At 44.4% G+C, this 26,682-nt stretch overlaps 1 protein-coding gene across 2 annotated transcripts in view; it reads right to left on the bottom strand.

Moving 5' to 3' along the window:
* The window catches only part of CDH13 (cadherin 13), a 1,089,618-nt gene that overhangs the window by 932,624 nt on the left and 130,312 nt on the right, over nucleotides 1-26,682 (bottom strand). The window lies entirely within an intron of this gene.

The raw sequence follows: 26,682 nt of genomic DNA, 5'->3' as shown, positions 1-26,682 counted from the left end.
TACCCACTATTTTCAAGAAACTGGGTTGGGCTCCAAAGACACAATGATAAAGAAATGGGTCATTTTTAGCTGGAGATACTTGCATTCTTTTGGTGAAAGAGAATAACCCACCAAAAAATTCATCACTTAACTATAATTAAGGCAAGTGTTGCAAGAAAAAATGTGCACAGTGGAGTGAACTCACTTGGTCTTGGGGGAATCAGGAAGTCTTTTTTTTTTTTTTTAATTTTTTTTTAACGTTTATTTATTTTTTTTGAGACAGAGAGACAGAGCATGAACGGGGGAGGGACAGAGAGAGAGGGAGACACAGAATCCGAAGCAGGCTCCAGGCTCTGAGCCATCAGCCCAGAGCCCGACGCGGGGCTCGAACTCACGGACCGCAAGATCGTGACCTGAGCCGAAGTCAGACACTTCACCGACTGAGCCACCCAGGCGCCCCAGGAAGTCTTTTTTTAAAAAGTCATGGTTAAGCTCTGAACTAAAGGCCAAGCAGGAGTTAAGACAGGCAAAGTAAAGAAGAAATCAGAGCTATTTCCAGTGGAAGGACCGAACAAAGTCCTGGGGGCTGGAAAGAGCCTGTCCTCTCCAAACCGTGGTGTGCTGGTAAAGTTAACTGGCTCTCCACACAAAATAATATATGCATATCTATGCCAACATAAGTTTATCATACAGGTTACTGATGTGTAAGATAAGTAACACATAATTTTCAAACAATAACAAAATGTACAGTACTCTCTCTTGTAAATTCCACACGTAGCCAATTGATTCTGACAGAACTTGTGTGTATTTGTGACAACCTCCTCTCTGTAGCCAATCTATGATCAGAACTGATGAATGAGTATAGTTCCCATCCCAACATTGGCTGATGTTTTCCTTTAAGTAAACAAGATCACAGGAAAGCAATGAAAGACTCAAGTCTGAACTGCACTCGTCGATTCAGCTTCTGTGCTGAATCATGGAACAGTTTTCAAATGCTGGAAGAATAGGTCTTCAGGTTTGAGGGGGGTGGGGCTATGCATAAATGACGAAACGTGGTTTTTTTTAATTTATTTGGTATTGTTGACACTTTCTCCATCACTTATTTTTTTAAGTTTGTTTTTATTTATTTTGAGAGACAGCAAGCAGGGAAGACGCTGAGAGAGAGGAAGAGAGAGAATCCCAAGCAGGCTCTGCACTTTCATGGCAGAGCCCAGTGCAGGACTCAAACCCACAAACCGTGAGATCATGACCTGAGGGGAAGTCAAGAGCCAGATGTGTAACCGACTGAGCCACCCAGGTGCCCTTCCCCATCACTTTTCTAAGTCCAGATTAGAGGCCAGCAAACGATGAGCCTGCTGCCTATCTTGGGAAATAAGGTTTTGCCAAAGCACAGCCAAGCTCATTCATGTATGCATCTTCTATGGCTGTTTTCGCCCCATAGCCACAGAGCTAAGTACAACAGAGGGTTTATTGCCCACAAAGCCTAAGATACTTAGTATCTAGCCCTTTACAGCCCTTTGTCCACAGCTATTCCAGATCATCAACCAAACAATAAATCAAGCCCTGATTTGTACAGCTTGTCAATTCCTGTGGTGTAAACGCCCCTGCCTTGGCAGATTTCCAGCCACCAGGGTGATATCACTGAATGAAGAGCTGGGAAGAGATGTAGAGTAGCAGAACATCATCCCATAGGGCTCACCACACAGACACATCAGATTTGAAAAGCCCCCAAACACAAAAAATACTAAAATGTAGTAGAATAATGAGCAAGTGATAAGTTACCTTGTTTTTACTTACAACTTAATTACAGGCTTTTGTAATTTAATTTTTTAAGTTGATTTATTTATCTCGAGAGATAGAGAGGGAGAGAGAGTATGAGTGGGAGAGGGGCAGAGAGAGAAAAAAATCCCAAGCAAGCTCACACTACCAGCACAGAGCCCGATGCAGGGCTTGAACTCACAAACTGTGAATCATGACCTGGGCCCAAATGAAGAGTCAGACACTTAACTGAGTGAGCCGCCCGGGTGCCCCTGTAATTTAGTTTTTAATGATAGCTCTATTTAATAGCCCCTGTGCCAAACTCCTGAAGCTCTAACAGTTCACTCTCGGGCCGGTGTGAGCTGGCTGCAGCCCGTTGGTGTCCTAAACCAGCTGAAACCCGTCCCGTGTGGCTGCCGGGCACAGATGGATAGACGGAATAAGGCCAAGCAGGTGAGCTAAGCAAGGCTTTGTAAACCAGATTCAGGAGATTAGGGTTTATCCTATTAAAAACGGGATGCCATTGAAGGGTGATAGCTGGGATGTAGCTTGATCTCTGCCAGCTCCTATTATCTAGTGTGTTTAATCCCAGCCAACACTCCCAAAGTGATTCTACGTGTCAAGCACCATTGCAGGCATTTTACAAATACTCATTCTCACAACAACCCTGAGAGGGAAGGTATTCATATGACCTCCCAGTTTTACAGAGGAAGGAGACAGTACACAATAAGCAACTTACTCCAGGGACTAGAGTAATGAGGGGTGAACCTGGGATATGTGGGAAGGATTCTGACCTTTCTCCTCAGTCAGGGGGAGAGACAGGGCTGTCTCCAAAACACGCGTGAAGGGTTTCATGACACAGAATATTACATCTGTTCAAATGCTGGGGACATGAGACCAAACATGGCTGGGGTAGGTCTGGGGTCCCTCCTCTGCTGGGGAGTGGACTCCTGTAGCTTGGGGGCACCTGTCTTCAGAGAGGAAGAACTTCAGAAGATGGCCATGTAGGAGCACACAGAGCTTGCCAGCCAGCAGTCACATGTGATTTTTGTCCCAGTAATTTATACCCCTCCAGAATCTACTCGGATACCTTCTCAGATTGCTTATCCTTCTGTAAAGTATATGAGCAAGGAGGGAGAGGAGTGAATACATCATGCTCTAAATGGGATGGATTCTTACCATTTAAATTTTGGGGTAACTTCCCCAGAAGTCAAAGTTGACCCTTAACTCTAAGTGGAGCTAATGCATTTCTAAATCACAAGAGACCTGATTATTCACGGGGAGAGAGGGAATAAGGAGGAAGGGCTGCCTGTTAGAAGCTGTTGTGGCTGCTAAGTGCACCATAGACGTTTGTGATTTAAGCTGAAATTTTACTTTTTAGGGGAAATGAAAATCGGCCAATCTTCTAATTTGGTGCATTAGGGAGAAAAGAATCATGGTATGGGGGAGGATAAATGTGCATCCTGCAGGTGTAACCTCGACCAATTTGCAAACCTGAGAGGGATGTCCCAAATGTAAACTCCAGAGTGTGGCCAAAAAGAAGAAAAATGGGAAGAAAATGAAATGCATGAACCACGGCTCTGCCACTCCTTCCCCGTGATGATGTGCTTGTCTTACAACCACTTTTCACTGCCCTGTCCCTCGGTCAAAGGCCAGCCTTGGAGAGCCATCGTGGAATTCAGATGGATGGAGAACCCTGGAAGCTTTCGTGTAACGAGAACAAAACCAGTTTTGTAGCAACACTGATTTCTGCCTTGTTAGTAATCAAGAATAGGCTGCCAATACTTTGCATAAGTAAGTCTCGGTCTAACTCTGGCCTTGGACAAAGGACTTAGCATCCCCATCACCTGGAAATGTGGATAATAACACCACGTCCTCCACAGCGTGGGGATTCGGTGAGATGGTAAAAGGAGCTAACGTTTCTATGGGCATGCTATGCACCAGGCATCATCTTAAGCATTTTACCTCCATTAACTCTTAATCTCCCCTGCCACTTTAAAGAATGCTAGAACTAGTTTTCCTACTTTGAAAATGAGGAAACTGAAGCACAGAGCAGCTGAAGAACATGCCCAAAGTCACACAGCAAATAATGGAAGGAGCAGGGCTTATACATGAGTCAGCAAACTAGGGTCTATTGGCAAGGTCCAGTCCACCACCTGTTTTTGTAAGTGTTTTAAGGAAAACATGGTTTTTCCATTTTTAATTGGTGAAAAATATCAAAAACAGTAGATTGTGGCCTATGAAAATTATATGAAATTAGAGTTCAGTGTCCACAAGTAAAGTTTTATTAGAATACAGACACATCATTCATTTATATATTGACCTTTGCTGCTTTCATGCTCTATCAGCAGAATTGAGCAGCTGAACGAGAAATCTGATGGCCCACAAAGGCTAAAATATTTATTAAAAAAATTATTGTACAGCAAAAGTCTGGATCCTTACTCCAAACCACTACAGGATATAGGCAACCAGTGTGCAGACCCCTAGCACTGGGGGGACCCACAGGTAAATTAGGTTGGTCCTGGTTTCCATCTGTGTGTAATTTACTATGTACCCCTCTGTGCACAAAGTCCGTTCCCCCATGCATTTATGGACACCTTGCCCATAAACAAAACTGACATCTTCAGGCCCACTGGAAATGTCCCATGATTAATGAAATCTCACATCAGTTCCCAAAGGAGCTGAGCCCCTCTCTTGTCAGAGGCCGCTTGGCTGGCACAGCCACTCTCTGCACAGCTAAGACTTCACACTTTCACCTGAGAGCTTCAATAATTCTCTTATCTCAGCCAAGAAAAGCATTGCCACATATCCTCAGAGCTTATTAAGTCTGTTCCCAGAAAGGCAGCTAGAGAACTGCAATAATTATCTGGGTAACAAGTTAAAAATCACTCTTGCCTAAAATAACCTGGTAATGAGTGAGTCCCGCTATCATATTCATTAAAGAGGAACATTTCTCAGAGAGCCAACTGGAATGGAGATTGTGTCAAAATTAGTTTACAAATCGGGAATGCACCGCCTGGGGCACTGAGTACAATTATCCACAGTAAAAACAGAGGTAAAACACATGAAGAAAACCCACCAAGTAAAGTTGAAGGGACCTCTTAATTTTATAGTGAGAATAGCTAGCATTCATTGAGAGATGACCATGTGCCAGGAACTAGGCTGACAGCTGCGTGGATCATCAACTTCGTCATTCCCTAGGACGTGCAATGAGATGGTTGCTATTTTCATTTCCATTTTGCAGAAGACAAAACTAAGGCCCTGAGGAGTTGAATTACTTGCCCAAGGGCACATGGCTGATAAATGAAGGAGCTAATATATGACTCCAGACAGTTCTAGCTCCAGAGCCTACTACTAGTCCACACCCTTGAAGGAAGGAAAGAAAAGAAAAGAAAAGAAAAGAAAAGAAAAGAAAAGAAAAGAAAGCAGGCCAATACAGGTTATATGCTCTGCCTGGGTTCACACAGCTGGTTGGTGTCAGAGGTAGGATAATTCAGAGCTTGGAAAACAATACTGAATATGGGGATAGGGACACATGTGTACTATTTGTGAAGAAGGAAAGAGGAAGAGCATTTATTCTATTGCTTCCAATCCCAAATCATCATCATCATCAAAGCTATTATTTACTGAGAATTTACTATGTCCCAGATCTGTTCAAAGTGTGTCACCTCAATTAATCCTTATAATGCTATTTCATTTAATCTTTACAATGCTATCTCATTTAATCATACCCTTTAGGTATGACCTATATTAGCCCACTTGTATAGATGGGGAAACTGAGCTGCAGAGATGAGGTGACCTGTCCTTAGACCACCCCCACTCCCAGCTGGAAGGTTGAGGGTGTAAGATCAGACTGACTCCAGAGCGCACACTTTTAATCCCCGCTTCTCCTTCACTGCCTCCCTCTGTTGTCTAGAGCCCCAGGGCTTCTCTTCACCGTGGATCATCAGGATACTTTCCCATCTCCGGCAGGGCTCCTTGATTCTTTTGACTGCTTTTCATGGCACCTTTCCAACTGTATTTCCAATTTATATGGCAGTCTCCTCCAACCATATTCACACAATAACATGTATATGAACACACGTGCATGCGCACGCGCACACGCACACACACACACACACACACACACACACACACACACACACGTACAAACTCCTTCACAGCATCTATTCTGTGTGAACCCTCCACCAGACACAACATTTCAGAGCACCCTGATAAACAGTGGAATTAAGGACCGCATACTGACTAAGAATCTAGACTCTATCAAAGACACTCTATCAAAGGTATGTTCATACCTTCCCTCCTCACTTACTAGTTCTATAGCTTTACATAAGTTAGGTCTCAGGACCTCCTAATGTAGGACTGTCATTTGGATTAAAAAGGACTATCATGTTGGGGCGCCTGGGTGGCTCAGTCGGTTAAGCCTCCGACTTCAGCTCAGGTCACGATCTCACGGTCCGTAAGTTCGAGCCCCGTGTCGGGCTCTGGGCTGAGGGCTCAGAGCCTGGAGCCTGCTTCCGATTCTGTGTCTCCCTCTCTCTCTGCCCCTCCCCCGTTCATGCTCTGTCTCTCTCTGTCTCAAAAAAAATAAATAAACGTTAAAAAAAAATTAAAAAAAAAATAAAATAAAAAGGACTATCATGTCAATATCTTGGTGCAGCACCTGGCAAATGAGCACTTAACACAAGACAACTATTATTAATAAAACTAGGTAGAGGGGCGCCCAGGTGGCTCAGTCGGTTGAGCGTCCAACTTCGGCTCAGGTCATGATCCCACAGTTCTTGAGTTCGAACCCTGCGTCGGGCTCTGTGATGACAGCTCGGAGCTTGGAGCCTGCTTCAGATTCTGAGTCTCCCTCTCTCTCTGCCCCATCCCCACTCATGATCTGTCTCTCTGTCTTAAAAATAAATAGGGGCACCTGGGTGGCTCAGTCGGTGAAGCGTCTGACTTCAGTTCAGGTCACAATCTCGCAGTCCATGAGTTCGAGCCCTGTGTCAGGCTCTGGGCTGATGGCTCAGAGCCTGGAGCCTGCTTCCGATTCTGTGTCTCCCTCTCTCTCTGCCCCTCCCCCATTCATACTCTGTCTCTCTCTGTCTCAAAAATAAATAAACGTTAAAAAAATTTTTTAAATAAATAAATAAATAAATAAAACATTAAAAAAATTTTTAAACTAGGTAGAAAGAATCGATGAACGGATAGATGGATGCATGCATGAATTAATAGAGGATTGGATGGATGCAATTCTAGCTGATTAGAAGGACTGGTTTAGAGAGAGAAAATGAGAAGAACAAGGTTTTTTTTTAATGTAATAAAGAAGATTTTTAATCTGCACAATTGAAGAATTCGCAATTGAAAGATTACAGGATGAGGCTGTGACCTGCACATAAGCAAGATGTTCATTTCCAAAACTCAGCCCAGCAGTTGACTTTGCCGGCCATTCATCCATTATTTTGGGATTCTTGTTTTTGGCATTATTTGTTGATGATTACAAGAAGGCAGGGAGGAGAGATGAGAAGAGATAAAATGACAGGTAAGACCCATGCCCACTTTGCTTAACACAGAGTCCAGAGCACATAGTAGTTTCTTGTATTTGGTAACTCTTCGATCAGTCAACATAGGCTAGATTCTAAAGCAAAAACACAGCAACGAGAACAACAATTAAAAACAAACCACGATTTCAACATGTGAACACTATGAAGATTCAGCTCTCATCCCTGACACGATCTGTGTAGATCTTTTTACTTGGGGATGGGAAGAAGGGATTCGGTGACTTCCTGTAGTCATCTAAGCCTCCTTCCATCTTGTGGCTCTGCTGTCTCCCACTGGATCCTCTGCCTCCAGCTGGCAGATAGGACAATAGAGCAAATGCACATGGATGGCTACACAGGAGGTTCTACAGAAGTAAGGCTTGCCCTTACATTCACCAGCACGCCACTGGCCAGAAGCCGGCCTGAGGGAGACTGCAGTGTAACCTGGTTGTGTGCCCTGGAGAAAGAAGGAAATGAGCTGGTGGATAACTAGCCAGTCCCCACCACATGGTTCCCTAGGTATGTGTTGAGTGGAAAAGTAAATACCTATGAGAAGCTAAGGAATAGCTTAGTATTGTGGATGATACACCGTGGTGGGGAGCAGTAGAGTGTCTGCCTCCACACACATATGTAAGATTTACTGCGGTGGTTATCTGGCTTGAACTGGGGTCTCCGACTGCTCCCTGTGGGTAGCTGCTCATGTGGAGCCCTCCTTCCCCATCAGGTCCACCTGTTCTCCCTTTATACCTGCACTGCCAGCTACAGCCATGATTTCCAGATGATGGGTCAGTTTGACCCAGTGCTGCTGCTGGGAGTCAACTTTGGACATCAACCCCCTAATCAGGGGAAGGAAAAACACCCAGATTTAATTTCCAGTCAAGGTACCAGAAACGATTTATTGACTTTTAAAATAGAAATGTGAGGAAACATGTGCCAAGCCCCAGGTGCCAATTGAATAAGCAGTCAGAGCTTTATTGTGCCGGATATGCCATCAAATCAGGGCACTTATCACAGGCAGGCTCATATTATAGAGGCTTATGTATGCATCTGCATCCCTGGTACCCTGCAAGCATCTGGAGGCCAGGGACTGAATTATTCATCTTTGACTCCCTCACAAGATTGCTGAGCAGAGCCTTGCACACGATGGCAGGTGCTAGTGGTAGACATCTGTCCTTCTGGTCTACCTCCCATCTCTCAGCCTCATGCAGCAGTGCCCAGCGTGCCTTTGGGAAATCACCTCACTCTCACAGTTAGTCTATGAAATTAAGGGGGACTCTGTATCCAGCACCAGAGCTGCAAGTGTGACCCTGGCCTGGTCAATCTCAGCAGTCCATCTGGCATTGTGCCTGGATCGGGGATGTTCACGGGACCGCGGCTGGGAGAATCATGGTCAGCCCTCTGCAAGGACAGTAGGGGCACAACAGCTCTCTTTCTACTGGGTTGTGAAACCATGAGGCTCCAGATCCGGGCCTACCAGTAGCCATTCGGTACATTATGGGGAGATCTTGTCTAAGAGTGAAGTCACCAAAAACAACAGAGCCAAGAGATGGAGAGAAACTGATTCTGTATGACGATATTTGAGCTCCTGCATTCAGTTGTTCCCGAAGATCAACACCCTGGACTATTTCCGTTAAGTAAACTATGCATTCTCCATCTTGAGTTGGGCATTACACGCTCAAAATTGAGAGGGCACTGACAAAAATGGGTTTCAAAGTGCTTGCTAAATCAAGTTGAAATAACATGTAGATTATTTTTATTCTCTATGTGCTCTGGTGGGCTTCAATTCAAACCAAGAGCTCTTCCTTGAGACCATGCCCCTGCCCTGTGATGCGCCCGGTCACAGTGTGGTCTGTCTGATGGAGAAGTGGAGAGGATAGGGGTACAAAACTCAAGCGCTTAGCACTCCCTCACTGCACTACTATTCTTATGAAAGCGCATCGTCGTGCATGGATTTCCTTCCATCTCCAGTACCATCAACTAAGTAGCCTACCTGCCATTTCCCACCTGGGCTACATTTGCAGGCTCCTGATGCCTCTCCACCGTGTATGCAGACTTGCCCTCTCTCCTCCATCACAGTAACAAGAGCGACCCTAGAATTTAACTCATTGAATGTCCCCTTCATAAAATTACCAACGGCTTCCATTCTATTTAGAACTCTTCGTCTTGGCCTACAAAGACCAGATGATCTGGCCCCTGTCTATCCATCAGACTGCATTTCTTGCCACTCTTCTTCAAATGTACATGGTTTAGTTTTTCATTCTTCAAACTTACCAGTCTCTTTGCCGACTCCTGGCCTTTGACCCTGTTACTTCCAGCTGGAGCATGCTTCTCCCAGCGTATACAAGCCATCTCAGGAGCTCTGGCCCTCTGCTCTAGCCTCATGGGAAGATTCACTGGTTCCATGGTCTTCTGTGTGCCTATGCTCATCCTGTGCCTTCTATCTCTCCCTCTTAGCTGCCTGAGAACCCCCTACTGCCCTATTCCCCAGTCATCCTAAATACAGTTTTCCCAGGTGGCCTCCACTGGCCCCACTGCAGAATCAATGTCCCTTTATCTGTATTCCTTCAGCACACGATGTGTGTAAATATCATACCATGGCACACAGTAATGTATGCATTTGTTTATATATCCGAACCCTCTACCACACCATGAGCTTATCAAGAGCCGAGGAAAGCCCTTATTCTTTTTGGTAGAACCTGGGGTTTAAGTACCACCAGCAACATTATAAGTATCTAATGAATATTTGTTAAATAAAAGGAAGGAATGACTGTTTGTTAAGTAAATTAACCAAGTGCTCTTGGGGTGAATTACACAGCATCCTGGCTGCAATTCCATCATCTACAAAATGAATGTTTTCTGCCAATAGTTCTCAATCATTGCTGCATCCCATAATCATATGGAAAGAGCTCAAAAATGCAGGTTCTCAATTGTACCTCCAGGAAACCTCATTCATTCATTCATTCATTCAATAAATATTTATTGAGCACCTACTACTCACCATACTTTGTTTCTGGCACAGAAGCCCCAGCTGTGAATCAGTCAGGCCAAGGCCTTACCCCCATGGAGCTCATATGCCAGCAACTTTATTAGTTCATATTTGCTGAGGCCCTATGACACTCTAGCATTGAAATAATGGTTTTGCCTGCGTTAATCTACTGAGTTCCCACTTCAACCCTGAGAGGTGGGAACTTTCATTTACCACAGAGGGGCAAAGAGCTTCACTTGGTCAACATCACACCTGTTATAAGTATAGGGGCTGGTTCAGAAGCCTGATTTCAAACTGGTTCCCCTACACCAGACTGCTGTACTGATAACACATCTGGGAGAGCCAATGGGGCCCAGACACTGACTTTCCAAACTACTGTTTAAGACAAATCAATGACTCACAGTGTTTGTCGCTCATTGTAATGGATTCAAACAACTGTTCGCAAAAAGCTGGCCAGTATAAACAAAAGCCCTTACAATAAATACAGTAAAGCTTGTATTCAATCAAATGCTTAAAAAAGAGAAACCACTGGTATCCACTCTGCATCCAGCACAGTATTCACGCCTCTGGTAACCTGTGAGCTACAGATGAGAAAACTGAGGCTTAGAGAGGTTCAAAGGGACTATCTGAGACCACTCGGTAGTGAATGGTGAAGCTGGATCTTGAACCCAGGACTTCCAGACTCCAAGGAAAATGTGGACTTTTAACTCTCAGTAACAGGGTCTCTCCACACCATCTATCCCAGAAAGCCTCAGGCCAAAATTATATCACAAGCTAATGACAGCAACTTAAGAGTGTTCTGCTCACGGGACCCTGGAGAGTAGGAGCCAGGGCTCAAATCTTTCCATCTTATCAGATTTCAACGTGAAACCTCCCCAGCAGCAAACCAGCAACAACCTTCACATAGGACTTCACAAATTGCAAACAGCTTTCCCATGTAATATCTGATTTACTTTTCATGGTCCCCCAGTAAAAGAGACATTGACCACAGCCTGGAAGGTACTCCAAATACAGTAAAACCTTGGTGTGTGAGCACAATTCATTCCAGAAACACGCTTGTAATCCAAAGTGATTCACTTATATGTCAAAGTGAACTTGTAGAACCATGGGCTCAGTTGGGATCATGTGACGTTTGGCATCCCATACTACTTGTACTGCAAGACACCATTCGTTTATCAAGTTAAAATTTATTAGAAATGCTTGCCTGTCGGGGCGCCTGGGTGGCTCAGTCAGTTAAGCGTCCGACTTCGGCTCAGGTCACGATCTCGCGGTGCATGAGTTCGAGCCCCGCGTCGGGCTCTGGGCTGATGGCTCAGAGCCTGGAGCCTGCTTCCGATTCTGTGTCTCCCTCTCTCTCTGCCCCTCCCCCGTTCATGCTCTGTCTCTCTCTGTCTCAAAAATAAATAAATAAATAAATAAATAAATAAATAAATAAATAAATAAAACGTTTAAAAAAATTAAAAAAAAAAAAAAAGAAATGCTTGCCTGTCTTGCAGAACACTTGCCGAACAACTTACTCATAATCCAAGGTTTTACTGTATTTAAAAACAAAAACTAGCCATACCCCCCGGATGCGGCCACACCAGGGTATACCTGCCAACTCTCACACCAGGGTGAGAGGCTGTCCCATCTGAACCCCTTTCTCATCAGTAACTAGACCATCCCCTGCCCACCTCAGGGCTTTGGCACTTTCCGTTTCCTCTCTTAGCACCGCCTCCTTCCTCTCTTCCCCATTTCTAGGTACCTCCTGCTGATACTCCGGGTGCACTTCTGGAAGTCACACGTTCAGGGAAGCCTTCCAGAACAAAGCTGCCAGGGGTGAATCCCCTCAACACTCACCTGTATCCCGCAGGGGCTGCTTACTAAAGATACCTGCAGGAGCTGCCCTCCACCAATGGCAGAGGAGGAGGCGGTGACAAGTACTCACTCATTGGTGGGGATAACTGTGACACGTGCTCACAGTCTCCCAGAGTCTCTCGTGGGCTCAGCTGCAATTGCCCACAGGAGTAGCTAGCTGACTTGATAATAGTCCCTTTGTTGGCTGCCTTCTCATCCCTGTCTCACGTCCCCATTCCCCCACCAGTGTTCCCTGGGATCCCCTCCTGAATAAACAGCATACACACAAATCTGACTGAAACAGCTTCTCTGGGGACATAGGCTAAGTCAGGTCTCATTTGACAACATCTGCAAGGCCCTGTGTTTTTCTTTCAGGGAAGGAACTCATCTTGAGTTATGATTACACATGCATTTGGGGGGATTATCTGATGCCTGGCTGTCTCCCCCACTAAATGGCAAGTCCCTATGCTACTGGGCTGAATTAACAGCCCCCAAAGAGATCATCCCTGGAACCTGTAAATGTTAACTTAGGTGGCAACAACTTTGTAGGGATGATTAAATTAATGATTTTGTGATGAGATTATCCTGAATTATCTATGTGGGCACTAAATGAAATCACAAATATTCTTATAAGGAGGAGGCCAGAGGAGATTTGACACAGAAGAAGAGAGGCCACGTGAGCACAGAGAAAGAGACTGCAATGATGTGGCAAAAATCAAGGAATCCCGACAGCCACCAGAAGCTGGGAGAGTCAAGGAATGTATTCTCCTCTTGAGCCTGTCAACACCTTGACTCTGGCCCAGTGAAACTGATTTTGGCCTCCAGAACTGTAAGAGAATAAACGTGTGTTGTTTTAAGCCACCGCATTTATGGTAATCTGTTACAGCAGCCAGAGGAAACTAATACACCCATAAAAGCAGCTTCCCTATTTCTTGATGCTTCTGGCTCCTCTCAAATCCTTGTACCTGAGGCTGAACCAACAACATCTGTATCCATGTGTGTTAAGGGTTGAATTACGTTCCCCCAAAATGATGTGCTGAAGTCTTAGCCCCCAGGACCTGTGAATGTGGAAATAGATCTCTGCGGATGTCCTCAAGTTAAAATGAAGTCATTTGTGGGGCAGGGGAGAGCTAACCCAACAGGACCAGTGTCTTCATAAGAAGAGACAGAGACACACAGAGGAAAACTCTATGTAATGATGGAGGAAGAGGCTGAAGTGATGTCTACAAGTCCAGGAATGCCAAGGATTTCCAGCAAAGCCAGAAGCTAGGAGAGAGGCATGGGGCAGATTCTCCCCAAGAGACTTCAGAGGGAGCAAAGACTTGCTGACATCCTGTTTTCAGACTGTTACCTCCAGAACTGTGAAACAATAAATTTCTATTACCTTAAGCCACCCAGTTTGTGATCCTTTAATCTAGGAGCTCTAAGACACTAATACAAACCCTTTCTGCTCTGTCTAAACTCCAAAGTTACCTAAAGATCTGGCTCAGGCAGCACTGGGAACTTAGAGCCCTCGCTACGTGCACTTCTGAAGTATAACAGCCATGCTCTCGCAGTTATTAATTGTCATTAACCTTAACCCACTCTGTGAATGCCCTGTTAGCATTATTAAGCCCTCTGAGCTGGGATATGGCTTTTCTAAAGATGTCACAAGTACCACGGGAAGTTCCTCACGTTGCAAAGGACCCACAGGCTCAAAGTCCTGTGTGGCTGCCAGTGAGTTGCCCAGCCAGCGTCAGCACCCTTCTGCACTTCTTACAACAAAGTCAGGCCTCACTCCCTGCTCCGCTTTCTGCTTGCACATTATTAACATGTAATGAGAAGTACGTTCTGCTTTATTGATCTTCAGACCAGAGCTACGTGGGATGCTGCCTAAGAAAAGCCCCAAAGGATTGCATTTGATTTGTGCACAGAACAATAATCTCCCTCACCAAATCAGCAGCTGGATTGCTGGATGGGTGGGGGTTTCACCTTGAAATTGTTGGCACGGTAGCAAAACAGGAATGTCTATATTTGCTAATCCTTGCTCAAATATACATCCTGCTGCTGGCACCCTGTCAGATGAATCCCTGGGAAATATCAGGCCATGCTGTGGAAGCAGGAAAATGCACTGCAGAAGAGATTAGAACCACAAGAGGACACTGATGTGCCTCACGAAGTGCTAATGACGGGCTTCTGTCTTTGCAAAATGGCAAGCCACAATCTCAGTCAGCCCGTCTCCCTTTTTCTTCTGCTTTCAAAATATTCCCGTCTAGAAAAAAATCTCCGATCCAAGAACGCCAGAAATGCCCTCTCTTCCTTAGCTCCGTCCCATTTTACCAGACGCCTTTTATGGGTTGTTTGTTAGTAGCTGAGCCATGCGTTGGCTGCTACTTGGTGTTGAAAACACAAGGGTTAGCCTCTCCACACTCTGCCAGCGGCTCAGTTCTTTGGCTCAGCCTGAAGTCAGATAAGAGGCCTTCCAGGGAAGGTCAGATTCAAGATCACAGGACACAGAGCAGCAGGACTGCCTGGGGGGAGTGCAAAAGCTCTCAGAGAGTGTCTGGTCTCTTCCAGTATCCCAAGAGCCTGGGGTTCAAAGTTGCTGTGCACCCCTCTCTCTCCAGCCACCAGTAGACCCCTGCCCTCTCCATGCGTTGAAACCACATGCGTGAAACCCTCCTGGGGAAGACTTTCCTCCTGGGCTCAGGCATGTCCTTTCACTTCCTGCCTTTATGGGAACTGGCTTTTCCAGGCCTTGGTAGAACATCTTGTGAGACATTGAAACCGGCAGCCTATCCCGAGCCCATTTGTCAGGGGGAAAGGCGATGAGACTCCTCCATGTGACCCTTATAAAGACAGAGGGAGTGTCAGATCCAAACCGGGGCTAAGACAGTTCCAGGTTCTAATGGATTCAGCTCTCCTAATTGCCTGTGTAGTATGTCTGTTAAATTTAGATAAGGCTTAAAGAGGGCCCAAAGAAGATCCAGGAGGGAGTCACAAAAATGATTAAAAGGTTGTAAAATTGGGGCTTATGGATGGAGGAATTGGGGGTTATTTATCCTGGAAAAGAGAGGGCTGAGGAGGGACATATAAAGACTTCATACAAGATTAATTATGTAAATAAGCAGACACCCAGCCGGCCTGGAATCTCAACCACTTGGTAGGGGGAGTGGGCAGTGGGGAGGGCTACTGATAGTTTTAAAATCGTTAGTTGCCCGCTCAGATTTCTGAAGGATTCGTTGTTGCTGGGTAATACAAGTTATGGATATGCCAAGTCTGTTTTAATGAGTCCAAACACCACCCACTAAAAATCATTTCCAGCTAAGCATGAGATTAAGGCAGTTTTTCTTTGTCCGTTGCCACAAGCAGGGGGCTTGCAAGGTGCCTTGTTGGATGACAGATTCCAGGACCATCCCTTCTTTAATTCCTCAACTAGGGTCAGATGCCAGGAGGGACCACCAGGGGCTCTGTCATCTGGACGGGAAGATGCTGGACAGGATGTGCCCCTCAGGATGAGGAGCTGAGGTTGGCCAGAGGCTAGAGAGGTGTTTCCTTGCTCTGGACACATCACTTGAATGCTGGATTATTCTTCCCACAGGTTCGACCTCCTAACTTACTCTGTGATCAGTCTTCTTTTCAATCAACAAGACCTGAACGAATCTGAGAACCGCCTGATCCTTCCAGGCCCTGGGCTCCAAGCCTGGACACGGAAATGAGGAAATGCTTCTAATGGTGGGGAAAAAATAACAATATGGTTTGAATACTAATGCCACTAATAGTAATTATCACAGGAACATGGAGTGAGCAGGCATTCTGCCCCCTGGTCCTCACCTTGGCACTTCAAACATAAAATGTCACTTAATTCTTGAATAGCCCTGTGAAAGACAAACTATGGTTTCCCCCATGTTGCAGAAGTCTTAAAGACATTAGCTAATTGTCACTGAATTAGTAAGGATCTTGGTGAGATTTGAACCTATGCTTTCTAATATTTAATCTTTTAAAAAAAAAATATGTTTTTGGAGGTACCTGGGTGGCTCAGTCGGTTAAGCTCTCCCCTGACTCCCTTTTCTTGCCAAGCATCTTTTGCCTTCCCTACACACACACACACACACACACACACACACACACACACAGCCCTCCCCACAATCCTATTCACTCTGTAAGCATTTACTAAGTACAGAAGTGTACAGACGGCTGCCCTCAGGGAGCTCAGAGTATAGCAGAGGAAATCTGCAAGAAGCTGAATGTCAGGGTAGCCCCCAAGGAGAAGCAAAGCCATGGGGAGTTCACAAGACATACTGATGATAGTTAAGTGCTGGAACCCAGGAAGACTTCCTGGAGGGAGAGTAAACTTGGAAGAGTGAGTACTTGCTGGGGATAACCCCAGCCAAGCCTGCAGAAACAGCTAAGAATCTGGGAGACGACGGACCCAGTCATGTAGCCGGGGCTTTAGGTGGAAGAATGAGAAAAGGTGCAGAGGAATTAAACACTGATGCAGGTTTGGGTGTGGATCATGGTACACAGTGTGCTTTAATACTGAATTTTTCAGTAGCCATTAATAAAGTTACACAGGGAAGATCTGTTGGGGGGAATCAGGGCAATGAGCCTGGAGGCCATCACAGTAGGCCTGGCAAGAGATAATAAGGCTGTTTTCATAGGTTATTGGGCAGGATTCGTTAGAATGGACAAGAACAAGCAAAGTGCTCATATTAAGCTTTCCTTTCATTTACATATAAGTAGTATCAATGCTAATAACAATCACTGAAGTGAGTCCCAGAAGGGAGCATTCTTACATCATTTTTTGTTAAGGTATGTGTTTAAAAGCAATAAGATAAAATGTATTCTATAATTTAGAGTTTCTCTAAATTATACCAGCCTACAACTAATGACTAAAAATTAATGAAGATTGACCATTTTGCTACAAGAAGGGTTATTATCTCCATCAAGGTCATACTACATAATGGCATACATTACAAAAGTGGAACATTCGATAATGAAAAGGTTGCCGGAGAGTGTTATGCTGGTAAAATATATATATATATATGTATATATAAATATGGTAAGCTTCAATGAAATAATCTGATAGTGTCTGTCCTCCATGAGAAGTATGAGTGTAGGAAGGCAGGAGAGCCAAATGGTTCGTGCTGAGGCCTCTGGGTTCAAACCCAACATCTGCTGCCTAGAAGCTGAGTGATGATGTCCAGCAAGTGATACACTTCTTTGGACTTCATTTCGCCAACTGTAAAATGGGATTAATAAAAACTCCTAACACAGAGCACTACTGTGAGGATTAAAGAAGATAATGTCCTTGAGACACTGGCCATGTAGTAGGAACTCATAAGCATTATCTATCATCATGATCGCCATGGGGATCTTCTCAGTGCCCGAACTGGAGAGTACGTTCCTGTGTCTCACTCACCAACAGCAACAAATGGCGGAAGGAGCCATAGCCAGAGACTGTATTACTGGATCCGAATCCAGCTTTACCAACCGACAGAGTGGCTGACGTGGGGAGAACCCCCACAACGTCTCTGAACCTCAGTTTCCTTGTCTGTACAATGAGAAAGTAGGTTTATATTGGAATTCTAAACTCTTTGTAGAGCCCTTGACTTTTTTGGAATCTCCTCTTGAACTGTAATGTCTAGAATATATAAAACCAAAATTACCCTGGTTGAAGTTGGCAGTCAAGGCTGGGGTCCCAGCTATTTTCCTCACTCTGTTGCTCTTGTGCTTTGCCCATTTTAGGGCCCAAGTGCCTCTCTCAATACTAGACCTCTGTAAAACATGGTTTAGAAACTGTGGGATTGGGGGCATCCAAGATCATTTGGGGACCTAAGATTCTATCCTTTTGGGAAGAGACGACAGGGGCTGTCCAAACGGCAAGAGAAAATGAAGTCTGTGATAAAGCTGAAAGATCTTGTAAACTGTGTGCCCTTGATGATCATAATTAGAACCTCCACACTGCAATCACTGACACGCTGATCTTTCACATCGATTCCTATTAGAAGACTTGGAGAGGGAAGTGGAAATTGCCAGGGATGTTTAGACACAGTGCGGTGCAGGGGACTTGCTCAGACCCTCAGCTGCAACATGCCCTAACACTGATACTAGAAGGGAAGAGGTTAGCTGACTAGCTTCTTCCTCACCCTTATTTATGCACCAGCCTTGGGTTTGTTTGTTTGTTTGTTTGTTTGTTTGTTTTTTAATGTTGGACTAAGAAAAAAAGCAGGTGACAATTTATAAGATACACCAAATCAAACTGTTCTTTCATGCACGCTTAGAATGGGATTGTTTGATTTTAAAGGTATATATATATATACATATATATATAGGCATTTATATATTTATATGAACATATAAATATTATGTATACAAATATAAAATATTCAATATGTCAAATATATAAATATATTTAAAGTTTGTGTATATATTTATGTTTGCTTATATATAAATATACTTTTTTATATTATAGATATATTTAAATATTGTTAATATATTTATATCTATACAAACTTCTTTTTAAGAGCAGTCTTTTTCAGTCTACCCTGAGACTCAGAAGACAGTGCTGACTTTGGGGCAACCCTTATAGGTTATCCAACCTCACAGCCTTATCTGGAGCCTTTCTAGCGAAAAAACACTTCTAGTTCTCTCAAACCCATTCCTTTCTTGGGAAGATCTATGCGTTACACCTTTCTTTGTTGACCTGCAATCTGTCTGCCTATGATTTTCCGTCTGTTAGTTCTACCTCATCTTCCTAAACAACAAATAGCAAGGTGGCCACCCCTTGCCTTCCAGACATACTGGAGTGGGGCCTCCCAGAGCCTTGCAGGCAGGACCCTGCCAGGTGTGTCTGGAAGGTGGGACCTCCACCCCCAGAGGGCCTGGAGGGCAGAGCATCTCATCAAAGAAGATTATTTCAAACCAGGAGGTATAAAGGAATTGGCCCCTTTAGATTTTGGTCTTGCTTGAAACCAGTCACCCCTTCCTTCTTTCCTACGTCTCCTTTTGAAGGGGAAATGTCTATCCTATACCTGTGCCATCATTGTATTTTGGGTCATATAATTTGATTTCACAGGTTCACAGCTGGAGAAGAATTTGCCTCGAAATGAATCATATCTTGAGTTTCACCCGTAACTGATTCAGATGGTATGTCAAAGAGACTTTGGACTCCAGACTTCTGAGTGGACGCTGGAAGGAGTTAAGACTTTCAGGGCTGTTGGGAGGGACAAAATGTGCTCCTGTCATTCCTACGTGTTTGGAGGACATCTTACTCCTTGCTCTCCCAAGTAGCCTGGGGGTACCCATACACCACTACTCACTGTGATTGGTCAGTGCCTATTTGTACTAGTTTTTAAAAATGTTGAATATCATCTCCACACCCACCTATTCCCTACAACAAAGTAAGTCAGCTGGCCCCATATGCACACCTCATTAGAGATTGCTTTTGTTCAGTTAATGGGGAAAAAAAATCAAGCATGGAATTGGTGTTAATTAGTTAAGCTGGATACAACTAAATCAACTACTTGACTAAATTATTGCACCTCCAAGTTTATGCTTTAGGAAGCAAAGCAACTGCCTGTGACCAAAGCTATTTTCCTGCTGAACAGTGGATGGTACACACTCCAGTCCTCCAATCTGAGGTTACTGCTACACTCTCTGAATTAAGTATCTTTTCCTTCTGATAAAAGGAGACTCACTAAACATCAAACCAACTGCAAATTTTCTAACTTTGGAATAGAGGTGGAGGTTCAATAGACAAAACACAGGAAGATTTGATTTGGAAAATGTGGTCCGCTCATGTACCTAATTCATGGAAGATCAAGCATTATCTCCAATTGTAAATTCCAACCACGGCATTGCATGATCCGACTCCCATATAGCACTCCACCTCCTCCCCACTCCTTCTCCTTATTAACTACCGGGCAGTCACAGGTTCCTTTCTGCTCCAGGGCTTACCGGCTGGCTCCTTCCTAGCCTTCCATGACCACACAGCTGCCTCCAAGTTACTTCCCATCACATCTCTCTGTTTATTCACAACACTTAGTGGGAATTGATCTTACCTAGTTAACTGTTTATCACCGGTCTTCCCCATCATGTTACAAGGAATTACACCTGCCTTGTTTACCTGTCTGTCTCCAGTCCTTCAAAAGGGGCCTGGTATATAATAGTGTTGGATAAACGTTTGTGGATGAAGGAGGGAGGGAGAGAAATAAGAAAGGACGGGGAGAGAGAAAGGTAAAGAAGGGTGGGAGAAAAAAGAGGTAAGGAAAGAGGAAAGATAACATGAGTATGAACTAGACACCTGATCTGTATTTAAAGCTGCAGCCAACAAAGGAAAACACCATTGAATCCATTAAATAATACACCAGATGAACAAAATCTGTTGAAAAGCATCTACACCTTCCTAATGCAGGCAGAATTCACTTGGCAGAGAAAGGATGATACCTTGCAGAATCATAAACAAAATGAAAAGCACAAGCAAGTATATCTTCTTTCCAGAATTATGTAAGGCTGACATAAACAGAGCCTCTTAATCCTCTTAGACTATGATTGATTTTTTTAAAGTCTTTAAAATTTGAACACTTGAAGACTAAGTTTGAATGAAATATTTGCAAGGAAGAAGCAGACATGTGTCATGAAATATGTCCCTACCAAACCCCCCCCCAAAAAAAATTAAGGGAGAGGAAAATGTATTAATATTTTGAATGAGTTTGGGGATCACCAGCCCAGTGAAATTCCCACTGCTAAAATGAGCCTGACTCTTCACGATCACAAAGTAGTTGAAGAAAGATTCAGATGGGGACAGCAGGAAGCAGAGCTAATTTCTGGGAATTCACATTGCTTCACACATGTACCACTAGAGGCGATTGTATGGCTCTGCTAATGAGACATTGTATTAGCATATTGAATTCTAATTGTTACATCTCTGAACATCCCCTTGCTGGAGAGAAGGAGGGAGAAAATCAAATCTAAGATAAAAACACACTGGATATCTCACCTGCTTGTTGGGACCCCCAGAAATAGAGTTGCCCTCCCTGGGGCTGATACATACTTGACAACCCATCATGAAATAATGGCCAGGAAGAGGCTTATTTGCCTGGGTCCTACTGCCTTTGTGGCCAGCAAGATTGTTACTATCCCCAGCTTTATTTCTGATAAATTGCAGGTTTTGACACAGGTATATGGTGGGTCTCAATGGTGTCCACGAGAATAAAAAAAAGAAACCATTTATTTGCCTGTCTGGCCAGCAATGCACTGTCATTCACTTTCCTCATGATCCAGCAAGCATCACCTCATCCAGCAAATCTTTATGTGACTTCCCAGTTCATATTGGGCATCTCCCAATATCCTGTGCTTTTTTTAATTGCTAAAATTAATAAGCATTAATTAAGTTGCTACCGTATGCTATAAACACTGCTGAGCACAGTTCTGGCACAATCTCATTTATTTTGTGCAATCTATGATGTAGATATTACTCTAACCGTTTAGCAGATCAGGAAACTGAGGCTCAAGGAGGTTAAGTAAATTCAGTCAACTTAATACACAGCAGAGACTAAAGAGCTAGGGCTATCTGAAAGCTGAGCCCTGCTTCCCCCTCTGGCATACCTTCCTGTATCCATCAGGCCAGGATGAGGAACCCAGGCATGACTGACTCTTCAGTACTTGTTTCTAAATAATTCTACTCAGGCCCCACACTGGGACAGCACCAACTGTAAGGCACTTTGGTTACTGAGTTGCTTGTCTGTCTCCCTAAGTCAGATTTTCAGATCTTTGGGAATAAAGAATGGGCCTTAGACACTCTTGTAGTCACTATCAGTGTGGAAGGAATGAATAAAAGAAGGAATGAATGAATGAATGAATGAACGAATAGAGCACCTGCCCAAAATGTTAAACCAATGCTTAGATAAAATTGAACAATACTGTCTGAAAATTAGCAGAGAAGAGCGCCAGAGCAGTCCTCGTGGACACAGCCCTGATGTTTCATTCAGCAACATCTATAATTCAAACTCACACTGAGCAAGACAGATGCCCCAATCTACGTGTTCAAATCACGCTAGAGGCGTTGTGGCCCCCACAGCCTGCTGTGGCCTGAAGGCTGCTTCCAGGGGGCTAAGAGCTCCCAGGCCACCCCTACCTCCACCGTTTTATTGGTCTATGACTTGCAGTTTTAGAGTTTAGGAACATTCAGGCCACACTGCCCGCCTTTTCAAAGCCTTTTTTATAGCTGTGGTAGTGTGATGGGTTATTTATTTGGTGCTGTTGTGAAGGAGGGGCTGGGGCGAAAAAGAAAGAAGAAAAATGAAATGTCTTGAAAATAGAAATTGGAAACACATAAAAGTGATGCTGAATGCAGACAATCTATAACATGGATGCTCGGGGATTTCTGAGGCCACTGGTGCTGGGCGGGACTACACTCTGTGTCGGGGGAGCACCGACAGCACTCTCTGCAGCTGACTTCCCAAAGAAGAAATTACGCACTGCCGTAAATGGGCGCCCACCCCCTCAGTGCAGGGCCATCGAAGAAGAGGGGGCAGAAGCTAACAGCTGGGATCAGGGTGGAGCAAAGGCCATTTTCTCGTTGTTTACAAACAGACTTTACAGTTTTCCCTGGTCTCAGGAAGCAAACCTGCCAACTTCGTTGGCCAGCGCAAGTGGCTTACTTAGCAGGTGACTGCAGGCAGCAGCGATCATGGAGGCGAGAAGTGACACAGGGTGAGGAGGGAGCCTATAAAGCTCTGTCAGTCTAACTATCACTAATCCCATTGGAGACCCTGAGAAACCGTATAGAACGCAGCCCAGAGATGCACCTCCAGAGGGGCGAAGGAGCTGGGGGAGTTATTCTCCAGCCCCTGTCTGTCCCTGGTTGAGGGTGCTCCTGGAGTGTGAGTTCCCCAGCACTGCATGCAGGCTAAGAATGCCCCTGCAGCTGGGCAAGGCTCGGGCAGAGCAGCTCCAGGGTTTGCAGTGAGAAGCTGCCCTAAGGAATAGTGTGCGAGGAGCGAACATGAATGGGACACCAGCAGGGTGTGTGGTAGTCCTGAGCTGTGCTACATATAACTTATGGTGTACTGGGTGCACACACATGAACATAAAATACACATACACGCACGTATCTGCCTGCATAAGTGTTCACGTAAGTGGAAGGAAACAAAAAAAACGTAAGAAATGGCTACCTCTGCATGTATACTAGCATTCATTAACTGATGCCATAAATACTTACGGAGCACCCACTATATGTTAACCAGCCACTCTTCCAGGAATGGGGATACACTGTGACAAAGCCAAAACAAGGTCCCTAACAACACAGAGCTTACATTTTAGTCCAGAGACAGCAATACATAAATCAACGCTGGAGGTTACGTTTTTCTCAGGATAAATGCTATAAAGAAAACTGAGAGGCAAGGCAAGTTCTAAAGTGAAAGTGAAGTTCTTGCAGAGATCTGACTGATAAAGAACGAGGTAGGTGAAGGCAGATGGGCTCGAGCCTTCCAGACAGAGGAAATAACACATGGAATGGCCCTAAGCTAGGAAGAAGCTTATCATCATCTTTATACTTTTATAATGGCAAATTTTCTGCAATGCTTACCTATTGTTAAAAATGGAGGGGCGAGGGGTGCCTGGGTGGCTCAGCTGGTTGAGCATCTGACTTGAGCTCAGGTATTGATCTCACGGTTCATGAGTTCGAGCCCTACATTCGGTTCTGTGCTGAAAGCTCCAAGCCAGGAGCCTGCTTGGGACTCTGTGTCTCCCTCTCCCTCTGTTCCTCACTCACTTGTGCACTCTCTCTCTCTCTCTCTCAAAAATAAACATTTAAAAAGTTAAATGAATAAAATTGGAGGGGAGAATGTAGTAAAACTATGTTTTAAATATTCTTTGAGTGAGAGATAGTAAAATCCAAATGAAGACTTTATTTGTGCTTAGAAATTTGACTGATACAACTCTAAAGCTGGTCATCTCCTGGGAATCAGAAAACCTCCATTAACTTTTCTTAATGGATAGCAAGTCCAGAATCAATCAATAAGTACTTGTGGTGGTTGCACTGTGTAAAAAGCACTGGGTTTGGGCTCTGGGGAGCACAAAGATGAGCAAGACCGTGAACTGCTGTCATGCTGTCCATGTCTGGTAGGGGAGGAGGGGATCAGAGGAAACCACGTCTGTGATTAGACATTTCATGGTTAGAACCATGACAGAGCACAGATAATGAGCCCTGAGACTAGTTCAGGCAGGGGCAAGTTTAGGAAGGCTTTCTCAAGGGGAAGGCATTCGAACTGCGCTGGGAATGAGTGAGCTTGCCATAACCACAGAGCATGTTGCAAGGAAGACACCAGCAAAGCATGCACCAGAACAGGCAGAAGAAAACTGCAGCACTCACTGGGGAACGAGTCATTTACAGCAGCCAGAGAACCTGGTTTTTAGCATTCAGGAACAGAAAACCAGGTGGGAATGGTGGGTAGAATGGGGTGACAGCAACTTTCGAGCACTGTGAGCAACGATCATTTGGTCTACCAGCCACTCCTCCATGACCCTGCTTCCGATAACAGCGCCCTAATTTCTTTGGGGAGCCACCCGCCCCATCAATGCAATCACAGTCTACGTGGCTGCCTGGAACTGACCACTCACCATCTCTGGTTTCAGAAGAAGGTATGAGACTAAAACCCGGCCAATCAGAGCATCCCATTCCCTTGTTCATAACAATTAGTTAAAGAATAGACGGGTGACCTAACGAGAGACAATGCAATTTAGTTCAAAGATTTGTATGGAATGTTGTTGGGGAAAGAGAAGTCTCTGTGGAACTGCTGAGGGTGTGGATTGTAGCCTCAGGCTGCTGCTGGAAGCCACTCTGTCACTGTGAGAGAGAGACTTCCTTAGAATGGGCCTGACCAGGAGGGAAGAGTTGCTGAGAGAGTAGGAATAAGGCATTCTTCTAAAGATAGCTGTCAAGATCCAGCCATAATGAAAACCAGGTCAACTTTGAGTTTTCCACTGGTGGAAACTAATAAACCACCTTTCTTTTCCTCCTGAGTTAGTTTGCGGTAGACTGCTGTCATTTGTAACCGAAAGCCCTAATGAATCTAGCACACGAAGACCACACAAACACTCATTCATGGATGTTCACAGCACTTAATCCATGAAAGCCAAACACTGAAAACAGCCCAATGTCCATCAACAGGTGAATGGACAAACAGAATGTGGTCTCTTCATAAAAATCCTACTCAGTAACAAAAGGAATAAACCACTGATACATGCAACAATAGAGATGAATCTCAGAAAACATTGCCCTGAGGAAAGCGACGCAAAATATTCTATGACCCCACTTAGATGAAATTTTAGAAAAATGAATCTAATCTATAGCAACAGAAAGCTAATCAGTGGTTGGCTGAGGCCAGGGGCTTGTGTGGGTATAGTCTGGGAAGGGGAACAAGGGACTTTGAGGGTGATAAAAATATTCTATATCTTGACTGTGTTGTGGTTACATGGGTGAATAAATTTGTCAAAACTCATAGAAATATATTCTTAATGGGTGCATTTTATTGAACATAAACCTTAATTTAGTTTTAAAAAATGGATGCAGGGATGTCTGGGTGGCTCAGCTGGTTAAGTGTCTGACTTCGGCTCAGGTCATGATCTCACAGTTCGTGGGTTCAAGCCCTATGTTGAGCTCTGTGCTGACAGCTCAGAGCCTGGAGCCTGATTCAGACTCTGTGTCTCCCCCTCTCTCTGCCCCTTCTCTTCTCTCACTCTGTCTCTCTCTCAAAAATAAATAAACACTTAAAAAAATGGATGCAAAGTAAAAACATTTTCAGGCAAAATATATGCACCAATTTAAAGTCTTAATATTATTTTACAGGAAAGGAGGAGCCAGTGAAGATTTTTGACATGAGGGCTCCCCTACTCAGAGTTGTTTTTCACGAGGTCCATATGTTGTCAGAGTTCATAATATAGTGAGTAACAGCTTAGGTATCTGGGCAGAACCCTCCAGATTCAAACTGCAGATACATACCTATATTAGGTGTATGACTTTGGGTTTATTACATAACTAGTCTGCGCTTCAGCTGTTTGTTTTGTTTTGTTTTGTTTTCATTTTTAAAATGTGGATTACAACAACACACACCCCAGAGGGCCATCGCAAAGACTGGATGACAGTGCATGTGAAACAGTCAGGGGAGAATAATAATAAGCATTCATAAACGTTAAGGGTATTAGTAATCATGATGGGAGCATCCACTGGATGGGGGAGAGATATTGACAAAGGGACCACGTGGTGTGTCTAAGAAAAATAGGACATTGAACTGGGGAGACACCCAGGAGAAGGAAATGGATATGTGGACTTGAGAAATATTTCAGAGGTAGAGTCAACAGGATTTGGCAACTAGTAGATGGTCATGAAGAGGAAGAAATAAAAAATTACCCAGAACTTTCTAACTTTGGAGGCTGAGGGGATGTTAACACTATTAGCTGGGGCGAGGGAAAAAAACAGGAAGAGGAACTGAGTCACGGTAAAGCTAAAGAGCGGGGCTGGGCTGCTCACAAGACAGGAAGTTGGAGATGTCCAGTACCGTTGGGAATAACACTGCACTTGTCCTTGGAATACGCAGTGAGGGAAAAACAAAC

Source organism: Panthera onca, chromosome E2 (assembly GCF_046562875.1).
Source record: "Panthera onca isolate mPanOnc1 chromosome E2, mPanOnc1 haplotype 2, whole genome shotgun sequence".
NCBI classification, from domain to species: Eukaryota; Metazoa; Chordata; class Mammalia; order Carnivora; family Felidae; genus Panthera; species Panthera onca.
Note: the sequence above shows the minus strand (reverse complement) of the source record. Positions and strands in the feature narration are given on the sequence as shown.